We start from the raw sequence: 5,570 nt of genomic DNA on the forward strand, positions 1-5,570 counted from the left end.
TTCTGAAGCTGATGTTCAAAACTGACTCAGGAACAAATGTACCACTGAAAGGTGGTGGAAAAACAACTTGGTTGTACTGTAAGCAGGAAAGGCAGCGAGTCATAGTAAGATGACCTGAATTCAGATAGAAACTGAGAAATGTCTGGATTAAGCACACAAAAGGAAAAAAAACTCACAAACCTATTCTTTATGTAATTTCTCTGCACCCTGCCTTGCTTTTCCTACAATGGTAAAAGCCTTCTCTTTCCTAAGGTTATTACTTAGGAGAAATCGATCTCTTTTATTCCACACAATTACCTCTGAACATACCTGGGCTTTTTGACTCCGTTTCTGAGATTCCATCTCTGAGACAATTCCTCCATTTATCCCGAGTACTTCTTCCTCTCTCATTTGCTCAAAGCCTGGTCCCGTGCTAGCTCTGCCTCCACTCCAGCTACCTGCCTCTCTGTTTCTCTGGAGCACTGGCTAGGCAAGCTACTTTAGCCACAACTACAAAATAAGCTCTACCTACCTGAAATGATGCTCTCAGTTATTTCAAATATGATGGCATATAAATCCTTAATGCTGCTTCATTTACCTCTTGCTGGCTTAATCCAGTGAATCTGGATTCAAATTCTGCTCTAAATTAAAATAGCTGTAAACTGCTATGATAGGAAGCCTAAAACTTCCTTTAAATCTTTTAAAATTCAGATTAAATAATAAAAAATTTAATTCTTGAATTGGGAAATGGTTATGCAATCATTTCAGAAGCTCCAGTTCAGCCACAACAGTACTGCTTGTTTTATGTATTTGACAATGTTCTACCTTTCTATTCGTTTTTTGTATTCATAATATTAGCTTGACTTTTCTGTCAATAGACCTTTCAGAAATACAACTGATAATGTTTCATATCACAAGGGCACTTACGCAAACATCATTTGTATATTTTTTTTGCCCAATTCATGTGTTAAAGCTTTCTTTTACAGCAATAAGGTCTAGAAATACTCAAGGCAATTTTACTGAGAATGGTTTCAATAGCATTCACCACAGAATCCACTGTACAAGAGAGTATCTGTGTGTGCAAGCCCACTTGTTTTAAAAGAAAATTGTGGATTAGGATGTGTTCTGTGAAAATGAAAGAGGTAGGGAAAATACAGCCATGGTTTCTTGGTAGCAGCTCAGTGTTTTGGAAAATGGTGGAAGGGATTTGAAAGTAACTTTCTTCATGAGAAAGGTAAGATATATATAATGAAAAAAGGTTTTATCGGTGAGCTTAGATGAATGAAATAGAGTTTCAAAATAATTCTAAATGAAAAAAACCTCCAACAAAACAAAACAGAAAATAAAATACTTAACATGCAGAATTCAGAATGCTATTTTGCTGTTTTGCTGTCACATGGATGTGATACAATGTGTGGAGCCAGACTCATGGCATTAATTATAAATTGAGATATCATTACAATAAATGATGTGTACAAGGCTTAGATTTCCAGGCTTACATCTTTAATCCAGGTACAACTTATGTGTTTAATGCCCACTCTTATATTTTTAAATATATATATATATAAATATATGTATATGTGTGTACCCCATATATTTATATGCTATTTTTCTTGGAAATATCCATGCTTTTCACATACCACAGCTCTGTTGCTATTCTAGAGTGTCAATAAACAATGCATTTGGAGTTACTCAGCTTTCTGGTCCTTGAGAGCTAAACAGTTTGTATGTTCTTGTCAAGTGCATCCTTCTAAGCCTGACAATGTCATGCACATTGTACAGAGACCCAAAACAAGGAATACAAGATTAACAATAGATGGTTTTAAATGATAGGAGACTAATTTCTTTACCCTGAATACCATTGTCACTTGCAATTAATTTTAACTCTGAGCTCAGAAGAGTATGTACCTGATACTTTGAAAATGAAAAGCTGAATCCAGCAGCAAGTAGGGGCTGCTATTTCTACTTTTATATTCTATTACTACATTATATTTTTATATTGGATTCTGAGTTTTCTAAATACTGTGTGTCACAGAAGCTAGATAGATTAGGATGCTACAGGGACCTGTTGTAGATGTACCTTAACATTACTGTTCCTTATTACTTTGCTTTCACCATCATAAATACTTTACTTTTGTACCTACTATATTAATAACTGTAGAAAAATTACTATGTGTGGTGCTTCAGAATTACATTTTTTCATACCTTCTTTCTCCGAATACTTGGATTGGAAGGGACTTTCCTTACTATATGCTACTAATATAAGGACCATGCTATCTTTTTCCCAAATCTCTGCCTTTCTCAAAACTTGTTCTCATTGAATAGTCTTCTCAATTGCCAATTTCTTGAAGGCCAAAGACTATTAAAACAGCAATTTTTATGTTTTCAGGTGAACTGAAATCTTTAAGTGCTTCTGGCTCTTCTATATTCACTTATATCCTTCAGAATAATCTCCATCTATTGCATTAAGAGCTGGTGGACACATTTTTCTCTTTTGCCACCTGGTAAGCAAAGGTTAGAGTTCAACTTGTCCCAAATCAGCTTATCCTTCTATGGGGTAGTCAAAGCCCACTTACAAACACTCTAATGCAGTTTTACATTTTTGCCTCCCACCTGCATTCAAACCTGGGTAAATGTCTTTCTCTGTCAAAGCAGCAGTGGGAGGTGAAAATGAAAGTCCTTTTTTTCTTTCCCTGAGAAATTGGACTGTAAAAAGCTGTCAGTTTAAAAATGACATAGTGGCACAGCATTTCTATAAGGTGGCTCCTTTCATTTTTGACTCCTGCTGTCTCTCTGACAGTTGAAGTTGCAGCAGGAGGTAAAAACTAAAATGAGCACTGCTGGCATTTGCCCTCGAGCACAAAATTAATAATGGAAGAAACAGGGAGACATCCAAAACTGCCTCATATCGGATGTCAGCCAATGAGGTTTCAACACTTCCATAATAAGGTGACCAGAATGATGCCCATTATTCCAAATATGATCTTATTCTCTATTACTTTCCTAGTGCTGGATCTATTTTCTCCATTTTTATTTGATTCCCTGCTTTGTGGGTTATAGAATATTTTAAATTCTATTAAGCTGTATGCTATGACTTTATGCTTTCCCCCTCTGCATCCTAACTCTGGTCAAAATTTTATGGATGTTGTCTTTTCTCATGCTTTATACCTTTCAACTTTTCTACATGAATATTTTGCTACTAAATCACTGTTTACAGTATCTTACTATATCCTATCCACATATTTGAACAAACCTCATAACCTATTGAAGGGATAGCTTTTAGTGTAAACAGCCACAGGATAAAAAGGCTGAGATGGTTTTTTGTCCTTGTAAACTCAAGAGCTGAACATTTTCTGCCATAATTAAGAAAAAGATGAGTCACTATTAGGTGACTGAGAGATGGAAGAGGTCTCAAAATCCTTCAAGCAGGACAGGGGTCTTTTTTCTTTCTTAAAAGACTCAGTGGTGTGTGCAAATTAACATAGGTAAGGACAAACAGTCTTAGAAATGGAGTACAAGTATAATTCTTTCTGAGCTATTTCAGTAATTTTCTGGTTTTAGCAGCATTTTGGTGGTATTTAGTATCTTACTTTTGACTATTCAGGACAGCTAATATTTTAGGCTTCACTTACTGGGGTATAACATTCTTAACTACATGGAGTCACACCATGTCATTCAATTCTTCTGTAGACTTAGCTTTGAGGGTAACCAGTGTATGCAGAATGCCAACCTTTTCTTAACATAAATTTTTACACTATTCTGTATTATATACATTTGCTTCTACCTCCTCACTTCCATCTTTGCTGCTGCTTTTATTGGCATGCACTTTTGTTTTGCAGAGATGAAAAAAGGGGGCAAACTCTCAGTGATGCAGACAATTCTCAAGTGCTGACAAATACACAAAATAAGCACATTGCAAAGAAAGCATTTTATTTCTTCACATGCTATTGCTTTCAGGTATTACACCAGTCATCTGGCCCAAAGCTTAAAACATCTTTTATCTATTATTAGAGAATAAGGATAACTCAAATGCTTCAGCTGAACCCATCGATCTCATTGATTTCAACATCTGTTAATGACAAAGAGAAGCTGGACTGGATAAACACTTGTAGTTTGTTACAATTACATTTAGTAGTGCCTTCTTCAATTTCTAAAAATCATTTGTTGTATGTTTTAACCTCATTTGTTGTATGTTGTATGTTGTGCAATTTAACTTTTGTTCATGTCTTCTGATTTTTTCCTTGAGACTTGTTTGCAAACTTAATTCTGTAATTCTATAATCCTTCTTTTGCAAAATGAATTCTATAATCCTTCTTTAATACTTTTTTTTATTCTCAGTACATTTTGTGCTTGCTAGCTCAGCAGTTTAGTTTTCTCTAAAAGTTCATTCATTGTGGGAAGAGCCACAGAGCATTTGGGCATACATTAATTATTTTGCATTCTCAATGTGCCCTCTGTAACCTCCCAGTCTATGGCTCTATTACATCCACTTCCCCCTGTATTTTCCATGTACCTCCAAGATTTATTCTGTTTAGCTTTAGTTTCTTTATGTATGTCCACCAACCTACTTTAAAACATAATTTGTTTATGATTACTATTGTTTAGCTACTCCTCCACCTTCACACAACCTCCCTAAGCATGTCTCTGCTTTTAACATTACAAGCATGCATTACTCCCTTCCCAATTTCCTCTCTCCCATTTTATGTGTGTTGTTTTACTTTCAGTATTTTATCCCAGTTTGTTTTCCCTGATTTTGCCTTCTGCTTGATGTTGTCCACTTCGTGAATTGAGTAGCTATGTGAAATCTACATTGCCTGCAGAGATGTTCCCTTTTAACAACTCATGTTGCTAAACATGTATTTTATACTTTTGTATCTTGTTACTTTTCTATTAATGTTTCTCTTCCTTTTGTAAAACTGAATTTGAGGCCATGATTTTGCACACATATATAATCTTTTTCTCTCTTGTAGCATTGTTCACTTGAATTACATATTTCATATCTCAATTTGCATCCATCAGTGGGAAAAGAGTAAGAATACCATCTTTGATTATTCTGGTTTAGTTCATGCAGAGTTTCCTTCATTTAGATATTGAACTTGAGTAAAAAAAGGCAGATTTGGTTCTCTGTCATTATGTATAGTTGCTCCTTGCTTAATTTCATCTAAACTGCTAATTAAACACACAATACTTCTGTGTTTTGTCAATTTTTGAACTAATCCACTACCTAAATATTCCCTTTTCATATACACATCCATAGTTCTAACTTTTGAGATGTTCTTTTACACAGATCTTAAAATGTTCATCCTCTGGACTTATTCCAGTGTAGCAGTTTGTTCTGTGGAAGTAGGAGTTGTTTCCAAAGTTTCTACTGCCAGTTTTCATAGAGTTTGTAGAAATATTTTTTCATTATATAAAGAAATAATTTCCCTGAATTCAGTGTAAAAGAAACAGGCTAGTAGAAAAGATTTACCCTTTTCCTTTTCCTCTACCCATTTCCTTTCCCCCTTTTTTTCTTATTTCTTTTTTTTTTTTTTTTTTTTTTTTTTTTTTTTTTTTTTTTTTTTTTTTTTTTTTTTTTTTTTTTTTTTTTT

The sequence above is a fragment of the Lepidothrix coronata genome, unplaced genomic scaffold, assembly GCF_001604755.1.
Source record: "Lepidothrix coronata isolate B3197 unplaced genomic scaffold, Lepidothrix_coronata-1.0 Scaffold56, whole genome shotgun sequence".
In the NCBI taxonomy this organism is placed as follows: domain Eukaryota; kingdom Metazoa; phylum Chordata; class Aves; order Passeriformes; family Pipridae; genus Lepidothrix; species Lepidothrix coronata.